The sequence below is a fragment of the Ambystoma mexicanum genome, chromosome 6q, assembly GCF_040938575.1.
Source record: "Ambystoma mexicanum isolate Mex_15411 chromosome 6q, UKY_AmexF1_1, whole genome shotgun sequence".
NCBI lineage: Eukaryota > Metazoa > Chordata > Amphibia > Caudata > Ambystomatidae > Ambystoma > Ambystoma mexicanum.
Window position 1 is genome coordinate 695,539,909 of NC_090937.1, and position 18,052 is coordinate 695,557,960.

Here is an 18,052-nt window from a genome sequence, read left to right on the forward strand (position 1 = left end):
GGTCTTCAGAAATAATTTGAACACCCAAGTGAGCTGCTAGAGGAACAGACAGATACCAATGGGCCCGGTATGGCGGCCTCAAAAGATGATATGGAAAGGAGCTTCCAAGAATTTCAGGATAAATTGTCTTCCTCCCTACAGTTGTAATTTGAGAACTTTACTACAGAATTGTAATCTGCTTTAGTAGATATACGTAAAGATATTGTGTCTCTCGAAGAAAGAGACAGTAATGAGAAGGCACTTCAAGACCTGGCCCAGGAATCTACACAATCAGCAGAGTATCTTGATCAGTTGGCACAGGCAACTCAAGGCAACAAGGCAACAAGATGTAGATGTTGCAATGTGAAGATCTGGGGAACAGAACAAGAGGGTCCAATATCCGCATATGAAATATGCCAGAGGCAGTGACTGATTCACGTTTGAAAGAGGAAGTTACGGGAGTCTTTAAAGACATATTGAATGCGGAAGTGGAGGTAGCTATACCTATAGCCAGAATTCACAGGGTAGGTCCGAAGAGCCAAGATCCTGCTGCTCGACCTAGACACACTCTGGTAGCATTGGCATCCTATCCTCAGAAGGAACAGATTTTACGGGAAACCTGAAAGGCGACGCAAATCACGTTCAACGGTTTCAATTATATTTGGATATCTCCCCATTCACGCTGCAAAAGCGAAGAGATATTCGAGAAGTCCTGCAACATCTGAAACTACAGCAGATACCCTACAGATGGACCTTCCCATGTGCCCTTCTTTTTACTTGGGAAGGTAAACAACAATGTATTACTAAAAAGGAGGAGAGTCCAAATTCTGCATCTCGTCCAGGAAGATCAAGCGGGTCAGGGGGCTGCGTCCCCAATCCAAGACATTGGGAATGGACAACTAACTGCACAACATTCTAGATCAAAAGTCCTAAAGGGGCCACCTCCGCCAGAGAAATAAGAAACACTATGCTGACTGGAAATGGAGGGACAGAGTCACTCAGAAGGAAATGTTATGGTGAAATAATCAAAGGTACATTATCTGGGACAGAAACTTTATTTGTGAAGAAGGGGCACAGTTGTAGCTCTTCTTGGGATCCAACACAGACTCATTCAGAGGGTTTTAGTATACCCTGCACATATCCCCGGCTTAGAGAGTGGGTCATCTCTCAGGACGGAGTCCGTGGATAGATTAGTAAGAATGACCTACACAAGAGAAAGGGCAATGAGGTTGGAGATATGCTGGGGGGACGGTTAGGGCGGGGAGGGATGGTACTTCTTGCGCTTATTAAGTTCAATCTTCCGAGGGGGTTCCAAGATGGCGTTCTAATAGTTTACCGTTGCATTTAGATGCTTAACGCTTAATATTAGGGGGCTCAATTCCCCCATTAAGAGAAGGAAGTTTGAGTGGGTATTAAATAGATTCAACCTGACCTCATTGCGCTACAGGAAACGCATATTATGTGCCAAGATCGCTGTAAGTTGAAACTAAATCATTTCTCGATGCTTAGGCAAGCTAACGCAAAGGGTAAGTCAGCAGGAGTGTTGGTAGCCTTTACGGCGCACACGCCAGTCATGATTACGGAAACACTAGCCGATAAGGAGGGACGGTTCCTCTTTCTTTTAGTGTGAATGGGACCAAAAACGTTAGTTTCTCTATATGCCCCGAATACAAGGCAGGAAGGGTTTTTTAAATCTGTACTAGTTAAATTAGAACAGTTTCCCCGGGGGAGAAGTTTTTCGGATGGAGGATCTGAACATTGCATGGGACCCAGTACGGGATAGAACCTCTGACTAAAACTGCTCAGCCTGCACCTTCTTTAGCGTTGAAACAGAAACTTGATCATCCGACGCTTAAGTATGTATGGCCCACCTTGAAGGGAGATTAAAGGCTGTATACTTACTATTCCCAGGTTCATAAATCGTTTAAGAATCGATTATTTCTGGATCTCTGTTAGTTTAATAGGTAGTGACACAGATTGACACCCACACTATTTCCATTGCTGATCATGCCCCCCTGACGATGGATCTTACCCTGCTAAATTTCTTGGCCACACTATGGAGCTGGAAATTCCAAAAAGATACTCTCGGATCAGGTCCTATGCGATGAATTAGATGCCAAAATATTGGATTACTTTAGAACCAACCTTGGATGTGAAGTAGGTTTGGACAGCCTGCGTCGCATCTAGATGGGATCGTGAATCTCAGCATATGCCACATTTACATAGAACTGTGAATGTTAACACGTGCCACACTTAGATGGAATTGTGAATGATAGCATATGCCACACTTAGATGAAATCATGAACATGGGCCTGAGTCACATCTAGATAGGACCATCAAGGTTAGCAAATGCCACACTCAGATGGAATAGTGAATGTTGGCAAGTGCCAGACTTGGACAGAATTGTGAATGTTAGCATGTGCCACACTTAGATAAGACTGAACAATAGCCGGTGTCACGACTAGATAGGATTGTGAGTGCCGGCCAGTGCCACATCTAGATAGAATAACGATTGTTAGCCAGTGCCACATCTAGACTGCATCGGGAATAATATCAAAACCAAATTCCGATAGAATTGTGAACACTAGCTTGCTTCAGATATAGACTGGTAAGCTATAGATCAGCTTGGGTAGTGAAACACGCTGGCAAACCAAATTCCTTTATCCGCGATTATTGAGTATATGGAAAGTATAGTTAATTTTTGAATTTCCCGTTTATGCACTATGGACCATACAAGTTGAAAACGGGTATGCCGTCCCACATTGTGGTTTCCGAGGCGTGTGTCACGTTGAAATCTATGCGGGTCAAACCATCGCCCATCATAGCAAATCGAAAGAACCCAACAGGTTTGAATTCCTTTGTACTGGACAAGAAAACTTGTGGCAGATGATACACAAGACATCCGTGACTTCTGTCGGCCTCGTGTTTCAACTCCAGGCGTCACATCAGCGGCAGAAAATGGTACACTCCCCCGGTTTGCGGACAACCAAGATCCACAGGTAGAAATAAGGAACAAGTTACTTACCTGTAACTGTTGTTCTCCAGCATGGGACTGGCATGGATTCACATGCTCATGAATACAAGAATACATACCAGTACACACATGCACAACCACGGGAGGTGGCAAGGCTCAACATTAAGCATTTCAACAACTCAACATTAAGCATCTCTTACCTCCTCACCCAGCTCACCTTCAAGCGAACAGGTTGCTCAGCACTGCCTGGCCAACTCTGGACTCCTCCCTGGAATCCCGGTCGATGCAGTAGAATCTCGTGAAGGTGTGAGTCGACCTCCACGTAGCAGCCCTGCAGATGTCCAACAAGGGCACACCAGACAGGAACACCGTAGTTGCAGCGATCGCTCTGGGTGAATGGGCTCACAGACGACCGGGCAACGGTCGGTTTGCCAACCGGTGACAGTGCATGATGCAGCCGGAGAGCCATCTGGAAATGGAAGACTTCGAGAGGGCCTTCCCTTGGTTCACAGGTCCAAAGTTCAAAAACAGCTGTGATGTTTTCCGAAAACTTTGTGCGGTCCACGTAGAACTTCAACACTCTAGCCACATCCAGCAAGTGCAAAGTCCTCTCAGCCAGCGACAAATGCGACGGGAAGAAAACAGGTAACACCAAGGGCTCGTTGAGATGGAAGTCCGACGGCACCTTGGGCATGAAGGAGGGGTGCGTCCTCAGCAGCACCCTCTTCTCGTGGAATGTCATGTATGGAAGTTGACAGGAGAGGGCCTGGATCTCTCCCACTCGTCGTGCGGAAGTGATGGCCCCAAGAAACGCTGTCTTCCACAACAGGAACTTCAGCGGTGCCGAATGCAAGGGCTCGAATGGGGGACCCATGAGCCTGGCCAGCACCACGTTGAGCTCCCACGCCAGGGCCGGAGCCTTCACCGGCGGGAACGTCCTTTCATGAACTCCTTTACCAGGTGGTGAGACCACAGTGATGACCGCCCCGGAGTTTTGTTGTAGCGGGAGATAGCAGCCAGGTGGATCTTGATCGAGGCATGTGCTAGCCCCGCTTTGGCCAGTGACAGCAAGTACGGCAGCACTTGAGGGGCCGTAATCCGTAGAGGGTTGATCACCTGTGCACGGCACCAGAGAACCTCTTCCACTTATGTCAATAGCACTTAAGAGTCGAGGACGCCCTGGCCTTTGCAAGCACCTCCTTGCAGTCCGCCGGGATATCGTAGCCTCTGAACTCTGGTGCTGCAGGAGCCAGGCCGGCAGGTTCAGCCGTCCAGGGTCATGATGTAGGATGGCACATCCTTCCCTGGCGAGAACATCCACGTCCATCTGCAGTATGACTGGGGGGACGCTGACAAGTCCAGACGGTCCGGGGACCATATCTGCCCCGGCCACGATGAGTTGACTGAGTGTTCCGCGTACAGGAACAGGCCATCCCAGGGGAAGGAGAAAGCATAGCCCATGCTCCCTGGCTGGGGAAACCTCTGGCACTTGGTGTTCACCGCCGCCGCGAACAGGTCGTTCTGGGGACTGCCACATCATCGGAATAGGAGATCCACTTGATCCTGCCAAAGCTCCCACTCGTGGCAAGAGCGCAGCTCCCTGCTGAGCGAGTCGACAACAGTGTTTTTCACTCCGGCCAGATGAAACGGTACCAGGAACATTCCCTGGGCGGCAGCCCAGTGCCACAGATCTCGCTTCCCTGGATAGGGCTGGGGATCTGGTGCCCCCCTGGTTCGGGATTTAGAACATCGTGGTGGTGTTGTCGGTGAAGATCTGCATCACTTTGCCCTTGAGGGACGGAAGGAAAGACCTGAGGGCCCAGAACATGGCCCGGAGCTCCAGCACATTGATGTGCAGGGACCTCTCCTCCGGGAGCCAAAGGCCTCTTGCGAGGAGATTTCCGGTGTGCGCTCCCCATCCCTCCAGGGAGGTGTCCGTCGTCACCGTTTCCTGGTGCGATGGGGTCTGGAAGACCATGCCCGCCGCGAGATGCGCGCAGGTGTCCCACCACCGGATCGCTTGACGGAAAGTCTCGTTGAGGGAAATCTTGTCTTCGAAGCTCCCTGCCATTTGCATCCAACAGGCGTAGAGGAACTCCTGCAGTGGTCGCATCTGCAGCCTGCACAGGCACACAAGGTAGATGCAAGATGACATCATGCCAAGCAGGGACTTGATGGACCTCACCCTGCCCTCTTCCATGGTCAACAGCCGTTGAACCTTGCCCAGGATGGCCTTCGTCCTCTCCTCCGACGGTGAAGCCAACCACTCCACTGTGTTGAGTCTGGCTCCCAGGAACAGGGCGCCCTGCGACGGTACCAAGTGGGACTTCACAAAGTTGATCGAGAATCCCAGTTCCGTGAGCAGGCGGACGGCCTTCGCTGTGTGGTCGATGGCGAGTTCTCTTGCCAATCGTCCAGGTAGGGTAAATGTTGATTCCCTGCAGGCGCAGCCGCGCCGCCATCAGTGCCAGGCACCTGGTAAAGACCATTGGGGCCGCCTTCAACCCGAAGGGCAGGGCCTTGAACTGGTAGTGCCGCCTTTGGACCACAAAACATAGGAACTTTCAATGTCCTTTTGGGTATGGGGATGTGAAAATAAGCATCCTCCAAGTGCAGCGACGATAGGAAGTCGCCTTCCTCCAGCTGTCCCAGCATGTGCAGAAGGGTAGCCATCCAGAACTTCTAGGCTTTGATGTATTTGTTGAGGTGCCGAAGGTCCAGGATGGGTTGCCAGCCGCCGGTCTTCTTTCGGACAAGGAAGTACCGTGAGTATACTCCGGAGCCTCTTTGGGATGAGTTCTATGGCGCCCTTTCTTAGCATGCCTTGTACCTCCAGCAGCAGCTGTGGAACTAGGTTTTCTTTCCTGGCCACAGGCGGGAAATGGGGGCACTTGCTTTGAAATTCCAGTGTGTGCCCGTGGGCCAGGGCACCCAGCAGCCAACGGTCGGTGGAGATGGACTCCCACACGCCAACAAAGTTTGCCAGCCTGCCTCCCACCTGGGTGCTTAGGTGGGGGCCCGATGTCACGGCCAGTTCAATCCTGTTTCGCCGAGGCCTTGCCCCCCTGGGATCCTTGGCGACGATGACAGTATCCACCGGTCTTGCTGCGGCCTCTGTAGGCTTCCTGCAGCAAGGAACGGGCAACTTGGCGGTATGACGATGAACTGCTGCCGAACCCTTTGGAGGTGCATTGGGATTTTCCTCCAGAGGTCTGAAAGGACGGCCATCGTTGAAGAGTGCCTAGGGCACGAGCTGTCTCTGTGTCCACTTTGATGGCCTGTAGCGACTCGTCCACCGCTTTTCCGAATAGGTTGTTTCCGTCGAAGGGCATGTCCAGTACCCTGGTCTGCACATCCTGACGGAAATCAGTGGCCTTGAGCCAACCGCGCTGGCGCAGGCAAATGCTGTTGGCCCATCTGGCATCAGCCAATGTCGGCGATGTCCGTGGCCACTGTGATGGCATGGTACGATGCCACCTCGCCTTCCTGCAGGATTTCAAGGGCTTCTGCCCTCTTGTCGCCTGGGAGGAAGTCGAGGAGGGGAGGGATCTTGAACCACAGCTCCCTGTCGTAGCGTGCCACGATCGCAAGGGCGTCGGCCGCCTTGATGGTCATCGCTGCTGACGAGATGACCCGTCATCCCATGGCATCCAGCTTCTTCCCCTCGCCGTCTGGTGGGGAAGTGGAAGTTGATGACATCACCCCTGCCGCCACTGAGACGACCGAATCCACGGACGGCTGTGCTCTGAGGCACATAGGAACAGAGTCTGGGACCCGGTACTTCTTCTCATACCGGTCCCTTTTCGCAGGGGCCGTGGACAGGTTTTTCAGCAGGGACAGTCCTTTGTGTCGGATGTCGTCCAGTAACGGGACTGAGAGGACCGTCTTCCTCTTGGCCTCCCGTCGTTGGTAGAGGAAACCTTCCTTCTTCTGCTCTTCGAGGTATAGCAGGAAGAGCTTCGATGCCCTGTCGTGAAAGGAGAAATTCGTCAGGGGGTCTGGGGGGGGGTGGTGGGGGAGGTCCAGGCAGTGGGTGAAGGGAGATCCGTCCAGTCGTCACCACTGTCGTCTGTCCCCGTCGTCTCTGTTCCCATCTCATCCCTCGGTGGAGGGGATGGAGGTGAAGGCTGGAAAGGAGGGGGAAGCTAGATACGCCTCTGCTTGCTCGGAGGGCTCCCCGATGGGCAACCTTGTCCTTATCTCCGTACACAGGGTCTGCAAAGCATTCAAGATTGCTCCTGAATTGTCCTGTGGCGTAGGCATCGGTTGCGACGGAGCGACGGCTGGGGCGTGGGGTCCTCCGTTTTCTCCACGGCCCACGGCTCTTCGTTGGCTCCACTGTTGCTCTCCACGTCCGCCTCGTCGGGATCCCTCCCATAGGCCTCAAACTTCTTGTCCGAAATAGCTTTGACGCCAGCCAGCTCATCCTCGGAGGTGGTATGTGTGTCTGTAATGACTACCGTGCCCCCCCCTTTCTCGTCCCGGGGTGTCATGGGAGTCTTCTCGATAGGCTGAAAAGAGGATTCCCTCCGGGGTGGCAGGGAAACTCTAGGCCCCTCCACTGGGGTAGCCTCCACAGGCTTTGCCAGGGCCGCCACGACTCCTTCAATCGAGGCCTTCGCCGGGTGAATCAGGGCCTTCACGACCTTGGGTGCGTCTGAGGCCTTCACCTTAGGGTGAGGGTCACTGCCTTACCCCCCCTTGGCTTTCTCCGTTGGGATCGACCGGGGCTTCTCCCAAAGCTTACCCGGGTTCTCAGACTTCCTCCCCCCCCCCCCCGAGCCAGAGCGTTGGCTCGTGGATGATGGCGTTGGTGACATCACGCCCTGCCTGGCAGCCAAGGCGCCCGAACCACCACGCTCCCGGTGCCCGCGGACTCGCAGTGCTTTGCCATTTGTTGAGCCCCTGTCGCCAGAGCGCCCTCAAAGGTCTTAGAAGACCGCTCGGACTTCTCACCTGCTGCTGGGCTCTTCCCCTCCAGCCAGTTGGTGAGCCAAGAATGACGGTCCTTCATTGTCCGGGCGGACATGTTCTTACAGAACGCACAGTCCTCCTCCACGTGCGACTTGTCGGCGTGAAGGCAGTAGAGGCACCGGGAGTGCTCATCTTCCTTGAAGACATCCTGTAATCCACATCCTGGGCAGTTCCTGAACAGTTTGGATCCAGTAGGTGTCGAATCTCCCTTGTCCTGGGCCATGTCCGAATCGGGGTAGGCCTCAAAGGTCTTCCGGAATCCTCCAAGAAGTGTAATTCGACGAAAATCCGGCCTTGAGGTGCGTAGAAAATTCCAAAACGGGTCCCTGTTGATTGGGAGTAGAATCGGTAGAGCTTGAGGCTCGAATTGACCGAAAAAATAAGAGTAAACTCTTCAAAAAAATGCAATATGCAGTAAAAGCTTGAGAGCTACAGCACAAGGACTCCCAACACTTGAACGTGCAGTAAAAATCTGAAGATGGCTGCCAGAGGAGGGGCTTAGGCAGAGGACCGTCATTAGCTGGGGGCAGTATGACCCAGAGACCAGTGATTGGTTATTAGTAGATAGACAGTTCAGAACCGAAGCTGAAACTGATTTTTTCTTTACCGAGGATTCCCAGCCTGACGACGGCGAATATTCACCCATGCCAGACCCCATGCTGGAGAACTAATAATTCTCTTACTGATACACAGTTAATCTCGGGGCGGTTGTTCCTCTGCCTTCTATGTTGACTTAACAAGCCAAACTATTCAAGTTAGTGAAATAGATAAGCCAATGGGTGAGAAAAATTTAAATAGAAGCATTGTGATGGAAGAGTGTTTTGACAGTGTTGTGCCTGGCGTAATTGATGCAGAGTTAATTTATAATGCTGGTAAAGCACCAAGGCACCCGTCGATTGAAGTGCCAGAATGCTTTTCACCATCAAATAGTTGCGCCAAAGCAAGAAAACATCTGCTAAATCAACCAGTCACAATGTTTATTCGAACCTGCAAATCAGACGGCCATTAACCTTTCCCTGACCTCCATTAATCTAACTCCAAGACGTCCTCAGCACGTCTCTTCTCCTTTAATAAATTCCCATGAGCTAACTAGGGTAACCACAGATCTATCACTGATGCTGCAAATTACTCTTAATACCATAAATACATCTGTTTCTTCTCTATTAAAGCTTTTTGAAAACTTTGAATGCACAATCAGCCGCCAATCGAATCAGATTGACGGCTTGATGTTATGGATGAAGAGTATTGATACGAAAATAAGGGGAACAACATGAACAAAGAGAAAAAAACACGAATTGCTGATAAGTGTAACATACCCAATGTGTCCTCCGATATACCTTAGTACATAGGGAGTGTTCTACCGAGCTTTCCCTACATAATTAGGCCAGTTTGTATATCGGAGGGGCCGAATAATGACAAACTTTTTCCTCAACCACCGTTACAAAATATGACTTTAGCTGAAAGTAAAGGAGCGGAAGTAGTTTGGGCAACACACCTTCTCCTAATATAGTGGCAGATATTGCAGCAAAGCCGCTTACTACTGTGCCGCGCCTTGATCAGTCAAACACTAAAGGCAAGTTAGAAGCTCCAACGTATAACATGCTTCACACAAAGTCCTTTAAGAAAGCAAAATGCAGGTTGAATAGGGCTATAAAAAAAAAATATGAAAAAAAACCATTACCCTGCACTCTACTAAGACAAGTAAACATTTTGTTGAATGTGTAACAGCGCAAGGAAACTCTGAAGCTCGCCAACCCGTGCCTAAAAGTTTCTGTAAAATGATTAAAAGAAAGAACAGAGAGACAACTGTTTTGGAGAGTAGACCACCTGAATATGCCCCGCTTAATACGCTGATTGCGGCACTAACAGGTGGGTGCCAGCAACAAAAATACACACATGCCGAAGCCAATCTAGTTTTAGGTTTGGTGCCATCAGTTGGCAACAAACAGAAAAAGCAAGTGTTCTCCTCCAGTGTTCCAATAGCAAGGAATGTGCCTATTCCAAAATGTGACAACATATGCAAAACTCAGGTTGCAGAAATAAAAACACAGATACCTATTCAAGAGCATGACATTGAAAGTAGTCTGTTGCCGCAAATTAGAGATATGATACAGTCTACTTTTAAAGAACTTGTAGCATCCCAAATCCAGAACATCCACAGGAGAATCCGAAAAAATTCACAAATTCACTGTAAGCGATCAGTGTGGCCAAATGAATAAGCACAAATTAGACAATGATGCCTTAAACAAAGTCACAAACACTAAATCAAATAATGCTGGTGATCAAGATATACTTGTGAGGAAAGCTCATTGATCTGACCATTGTTTTATTCTGAAGCGTCGCGCTGCACTGTTCCCTGCATATGATCTGAACAGAACGTCAGTCTTGGCGATCTTTGAGGAAATTCTTAGTCTACAAGACATAAATACCACCAACATATCTCAGGTTGAATTTCTTATTGATTTAGGCTTATCAATAGTCAGGATATGGTTGCCTTCTAGGGTAGTCAGAAATCCGGAAGCCAAAATTGGAATTGTTTGCCTTGGGTTTTGTTTTGGCACAGGACCATCAGCCACCAAGAGACTGACGAAGGGTGAGCCTCTCGGGAGACAAGAGGCAGGGATAGGCACTAAAAGAACACAAAGTCAGGATTATAAATTATGTGGAGACCCTGAGGGTCTGTCATCTTACCAATCCTGCTAAAATCTGTTACTAACTAACCAAAAATGTAACAAAACAATTGCCCTTGCTAGTTGGAACACTTGTGGTTCTTCACATTTAGCTGATTTGAGCATTAATATCTTGTCGTCATTCCAGATTCTTGCATTTCAAGAGACCTGGTTGACTGTTTCTCCAGTATGGAATGGGTATGACATTAGTTTACATCCAGCAAAATCAAATAGCAAGGGCTGAGCTTCCTCGGGACTCATGGTTGCAGATGGTCTAGAACTATTTCCCTGGGTGACTCCCAACCATTACACTCAATTGGTCAGCATTACGTATTGCAAATATAACATTGCATTATTTAATATTTATCGTAACCCAGCAGCAGTATCTGACAGTGTATTCTTCAGTGATCTAGAGTCACTTTTAGACATGGTGGCCATAGTTCCAGACGTCACAAATGTAATTTTTGTTGGCGACCTTAATCTGTAATGCTTTGGACAAAAGTTCCCAAATTCAAAAAAGAAAAATCTTATTGCAGAAAGGTGGTTAACTTTGATGGACGAAGGCCAGTTGGTGATGTTAAATGGAGCCTTTCCTAAGGATTTCCCCCCAAAGAGCACTTGGCGAAGGAATAAAAGTCTGTCAATTATTGACATCTTCATGGACAAATCAATATTTAGTCAAACTTACGACAAGTCTATAGTGATCATAATCTATTGGTGGCTAAATGATCTGTGGATTCTAATGAACTCCCTAAGCGCAACTCATATAAACACATAATTAACAACAATAATACCAGTAATTATTTTTAAGTGGAACGATTTAGCTTTACACTCTCTGCTCCAGAATGTGTGGCGAGATGAACAATACACTGATACTCTCCAAGTATATCGGAGACAAACTTCTAAGCCTCATCATAAGGTAGCCAAAACAAAACATGCTTTTGATTTGGAGGTACAGGCACGTAAGGTGTGTTTACGTAAAGAGCTGAAACTGGCACTTCTTGCACTTCTTTCCTTGCGACAACAAATAATACGGTCACTTAAACGTAAATACAAGAATTGGATGCGTGTGTATAGTAGTAGCACATTGTATCAACGTGATGGTAAAGGCATGTTAAGAGCAATCCAATGCAAAAACACATCAGACAGATGGACCTTGTTAAATGAAGCCACACAGCCCAGACAAGTGACTGTACAGATAAATGGGGTGACACAGCATCAATGGACTGCATACTTCTTAAAATTGTATGTACGACCCGAAGCATGTGTGTGTGAGAACAACCCCCATCACAGTTCTGCAAAGCTGCAGATTACTAAAGAAGACATCTTATTCTTTAGTTCAAGGGCTCCAGGCCCAGATGGGCTAAGCAATTGGACCTTTAAGCAACATACACAAATATGGGCTCTGATCCTCTATAACCTTTTCCATCAGATTGTCATGAATAATTGTCTTCCTGAGTCATGGAGAAGTTCTGTTGTGCCTATTTTCAAGAGGGGCGATCCGTCAAGTCCAACAAATTATAAACCGACCGTCCTTCTTGATGCGCCGGGCAAACTCTTTTCAAGGTTTTTTTTTGAGGGAGTTCAGCGAATGGACCGCGAAACATGCTGAACGTGACGGGTTTCAAATTGGGTTTTTATCGGGGATGGGGACGGCTATCAATTTGCTCACTATTAAGGCCATTATTTCCCACCATCTCCTCCTGAATCAGTCAATATATCTGATCTTTGTAGATCTTAAAGCAGCATTTGATTATGTGTCCAGGGAACTTCTTATTGAGAAACTGAATTGAATATTCACGAGCATGTGAATCCATGCCAGACCCCATGATGGAGAAACAGGGCTCCTTGACTCCATATATCGATATGCTCAGGGGGCTCAGGCAGGGATGTATCCTTGCCTCGGCCTTATTCAACTTCTTTATATCAGACATTCAGGACTCCTTTAAGGATGTTCTGTCCGTCCTGGCCAAGTTAGCATCTAGACCTGTTTCTGCAATTTTGTATGCGGATGACCTCGTTCTTATTTCAAAATCACCACAGGGTTTGCAGAGACTGCTGGATGCGCTCTCTCTATATGTACAGGAGAACCTTCTTTCTATCAACTTGACGAAAACCAAAGTTTTGATGTGTCATAAAAACAATCACAAACCCAAGAGAACCCAACCTCTTCAATATTCGCAAAGTCCACCCCTCTCTCACTTTCCATGCTACTAAACTTTCAATCTCCTCCCTTATCTTCTCTTGCCTCTTCTACTGCTCCTCCTTACTCTGGACTACCTACTTCTCATCTCGCCCCCTCAAATCTATCTACCATTCTGCCGTCCGTACCCTCTGTCTCCTTACCTCCTGTGACTCCATCTCTGCTTCCCTTTCCTCCCTTGGCTGGCTTCCTTTTCAATCCCAACTTAAATTTCACTTTCTCTGCCTAGTCTTTAAATCTCTCCATGCACTTGCTCCCCCTTATCTCTCCTCCCTCCTCTCTTTCTCCCGCTCCCTTTTCTCTGCTGACCACTTCCTTCTCACTGTTCCTCTGCCCCCTTTTGCCCCCTCCCGTTTCCGCTCCTTCCAGAGCTCCTAGACGCCCTGCACTGGAACTCCTTACCTCTCTCAATCTGCTCTATTCCTACCTTCTCCTCATTCTGCACGTCCCTTAAATCTCTCCTTCTCCATTCCCCGCCTTGAAACCCCTTCCCCCTTCTTGCTTCCCCTCCTTCCTTTATCTTTATCCCCTTGATCATCTCCCTCCCCTCCCAACCACCCCACGCTCACCATTTCCCCTTCTGTTTTCCCTCCTCCTTCTCCTCCTCACCCCTCCCTCACAGTCCTACGGCACTACTCTCCCTATTCCCTTCAGTTTAATTGCTCTTCTTACAGTTTAATTGCTCTTCTTACTGTTTTGTTGACTGTAATTTGCTTCTACCGTTATATTGTTGTATGTATCAAGTTGTTAAAATGTTCAGCGCTTTGGAGGAAAAACGCTATATAAACAAAATAAATACAAATACAAGAGAAATTACAAGTGGCTACTTCAGGGAGAAGTGCTAGAGCAGGTACATGACTATACCTATCTGGGCGTAACCTTACTGATCGAGCAGATGACAAAACTTACTTTCAGTGCTTGGAATCTAAATTAGGTAGATCTATTTCACAGGCCACTATCATTGATGGCAAATATGGGAAGTTCTCGCTTTTATCAACATTGACATTCTTCTTACACATTGTCTTGTATGGTGCTGAAACCAAAAATCCGATGAGCGAAGTAATGTGATACAAGCTAGAATTTAAGTTCTGGGAGCGTCTCTGCAGGTTGCCAGGATGTGTACCTGGGGTTATGATCAGATACGATCTAGGGATAATTTCAATGTATGCGCGATACATCTGGCAGTCTATTGCACTCTTCAGGAAGGGCCTCATGGCGATTGAATCAATAATGCTTATTGGTATTCTATCAAGACACATGTTTCGGTCACATGACTTGTTTGTTATGAGATGGAGATTGACAGCTACTTGTGTTTTAACCAATGCGAACATATCCCGAGATGTATTGATTTCCAACCCAACCAAGGCGAAAACCACATTATTCAAACTGGATTGGATTTAGACTCAGAATAAATGTATGAAGTATCAAGATTTTCGTAACCAACCCACTGGCCTCAAAAAAATAGTCAACCAGAAAAGTATCTGAAACAATCTCCATCTCCGCAACATAAAGCTGATTTCATGCGGGTACGTTTTAATCTTTGGCCAACTGGAGAAATACAGAGCAGGCAGAATTTAACTGCAACAAGAGATTCAATTTGCCGTTTCTGTGGGGCACTTGATGAGAAAGAAACTTTGAAACATTTATTGACAACGTGTAAGAAATTAATTAATCTGCGTATACAGTTTTATAAAAAGCCTTTACTCATGTACAAAACTGTCTCCGGAATATTTGTGGCAAATTATATTCTCGGGATTCCAGGTAATCCTTAGGATTCGTACAATTTCCTGCAGGCGTTAAAACTTGAAGATTTAAACTCAGGCAGTGAAATGAGGTATGAGTGTTCAATTGCTCTGTGATAGCATCTGGAGCTTTTCATTAGTTTTAAAACTGAAATTGTAAAAGTAGATATCAGCTAAAAAAAGAAAAAAAAAAGGGGGATTTTCAAAGGTGGACCAGTGCCAAATTTGGATACAGCTGTTAAATTGATGAGCGTCACATATAGAAAGGATTGTTAATATTAGCCAGTACAGATCTAGATAGAAACAGAAATAATCACGCACCACATTTAGTAAGAGCGTGGAAATCTAGCAGGTCACTTCTAAACAGCGATGCCAATAACCAACCAACAATTTCACCCCTCTGAATACACCTATCAAACTCTAAACCAACACAAGCACAAACCTATACCACAACAAACCGCACAAACTTCACTACACTGCAACAACAAATCGGACTTCGATTAGCACAGCAGCACACGTCTACTGACCAGAAAACACCCCAAGCCCAGCGAACGGTGTTAACCGTGTTAAGGCTGCCAACGGGACACATCACTGCTCTCTTGCACTTTTCCCGCTTACGCCCACTAACTCACCCCCCCCTTCCCTTTTCAGAGCCGCCAGAGTGCCACCAGAGTGCCAGGGGACCACTCCGGTGGTGATAGTGCACTGTACAAATATCCTTTAACATTAACCTGATTTGGGATGCATTTAAGGCTACTCTTAGGAGGGAGATTATCGCAATGCACGCGTATAGGGAGAAGTTGAAGCGCAAATTCAAGACCGACCTGGTGGGGGACGTTAAGGATACTCTAAAACAAATTGAGGTAGACACATCAATGAAGCTCCAAAAGGCAATCCCGGAGCGCTAGGGGAAAAATAGATTCAAAATGCACCAAACAAGCGGCAAAAAAGCTTATTGTACTTAAATCAGAGGGTGTACATAAAAGCAAACAAAGCGGATAAACTCTTAGCTGTGCAACTTAAACAGAAAAGGGCAGATCAAACTATTTATGGGGTGGAAGACATTCAGGGAAAGATACTAACGATGATGGAAGAAATTACGGTTCAATTCCAGACATTCTATATGTCCCTATACAAAGCTGATTCTCCAGACCAGGCGCAACAAGAGAAATACTTGTTGCCTACTCCTCTGGAGAAAGTTTCAGTAGTAGATAAAGCAATTTTAGATAAAGACATCACCCAAGAGGAATTGATGCAAGTAATAGCTAATCTCCCTACAAATAAAGCGCCAGGCCTGGACGGATACGTAGCCTCTTTTTATAAAAAAGTTTGAATGATCCGTGCCCCGAAGTTAACAGATCTTTATAGCTCCTTTGCCAATACTGGAAAGAATGGATTGTATGAAGAAGCTAAAATAATTTTAATTCCAAAACCAGGGAAAGATCCAACTAAATGCGGGTCATACCGTCTGATTGCCTTTATGAACATTGATGCTACAATATATACAAAAATTCTTGCTAAGCGATTAGAAACCATTATGCCCAACCTCATACACATGATCTGACAGGATTAATAAAAGGAAGACAAACCCATGATAACATCCGACGTATCTGTCATATAATTGAAAAGGTGGCTAAAAAGAAGGTCAAAGCAATATTGGTCTCATTAGATGCTGAAAAGGTGTTTGACTGCGTCAAATGGTCCTTTTTGTTGAATACGATAATTGCCATGGGTTTTGGCCACAGGTCTTTAGCAATGGTACGAGCCAATTACGTAAATCCCTCAGCTAGATTGCTTAAAAACGGTCTGCTATCCCTGCGAGTCTCTCTTGGCAGGGGAACGAAACAGGGCTGTCCCCTTTCACCTCTTCTTTATGTAATACATTTAGAACCCTTCCTTTCGCAAATTTGTCATTTAGATACTATCCAAGGCATCACCTTCGGGGGAGTTACTCAAACTGTTGGCATATGCAGACGATATGCTTCTTGTGATCTCTAATCTGGGAGATTCGCTACCTGTGCTACTGAATCAATTAGAATGTTTTGGCAAAATAGCTGGCCTTAAAATCAATATTACCAAATCTGAGACACTAAATCTTGGGCTTACACTAATGGAACTGCCTAAAGCAATGGCAGTGTCACAGCTCTGTTGGTATCCGAAAGGCATATTGTGTGCAGAGTTAACATTACACAGTCACTGGGGGAGATATATGCTGCAAACCTCCACCCGCTGTTGGCAGAGATCCAGAAATGTGTTCACTCCTGGTCGTCTCTTATGGTTTCATGGTTAGGTCGGATTAACTCGATGAAGATGGTGATTCTACCTAAACTATTATATTTGTTCAACGCTCTTGCGATTCTGGTCATGACCGCCTTTTTTCGTACATTACACAAAATGATGTCCAAGTTCATATGGAATAACACACCTCCCCGGGTCAGAGTGAAGATGTTAATGCGCCCCCAAATATGGGGGGGGGAGGAGGACTTCCTAATTTCAGGGAATATTATTGGGCAGGACAGCTGTGAGTGATAAAAGAATAGTTTGGACACAACGCCAATAAGAGATGGTATCAAATGGAAAGAGCTATAGTGGGATCTAAAATGGTAGAGAAATTGGGGTTGCCTAGGATAGATATACCTCGAAACATACATCAAAGTGAGATTACTAGCTTAGTGAAAGAGATTTGGGACCAGGCGGTTAAGCAACATCATAGGTCTTTTCCCTCACCCTTCACCCCCTTATTTGCGAATCCGCAATTCACTCCGGGGCTGTCAAACTCTTTTTCTGAATGGGAAGCAGCGGGTTGTACTAAGTTTCGAGATATGTTTGTTGGACAAGACATTAAGTCTTTTGCTCGCTGCAAAGAGGAGCTTGCTCTTCAGGAGAGTCAGCGATTTTAGTACTTTCAGCTTCACCAAAGGCTGCTGGCTCCACCTAATAAGTTGGCGGCTTTAAGAACATGGACTGCTTTTGAGCAATTTTTTTTTAACGTCAAGTAAGGGAGATACGCACTTGATTTCCAAACTATACAAATTCCTAACAGACGAACCCCTGACATTTGTGTTAACCTATCAACAGGCCTGGGCTTAGAATTTAGGATCTACTCACACAGAGGATGCATGGTCCCGGTTATGGTTAGACATTCCGAAAATTACCAGATCTATACAGATTAGGGAATTCTGGTTTAAACTGATGTTCCAATGGCACTAGACCCCGGAACATTTGAATACAATTGCTCAGTCTTTATCAGCTCTTTGTTGGCGGGGGTGTGGCGGGAAAGCAGACTGACTACATGTGTGGTGGTCATGTCCTAAGCTACACCAAATTTGGGATGGGTTAAAAGGGGATATGAAGATATGTTTTCTTTTAAGACACAAAGAAGCCTTGAAGAAACATTATTAGGCATGGCGCAGAAAGATAATTTACTATGGCCAAAGCACAAGAGAAAAGCCTTTTATATTCTTCAATTAGCATCCTTGTTGGTTTTGGCTCAGAACTGGAAATCCGCAGA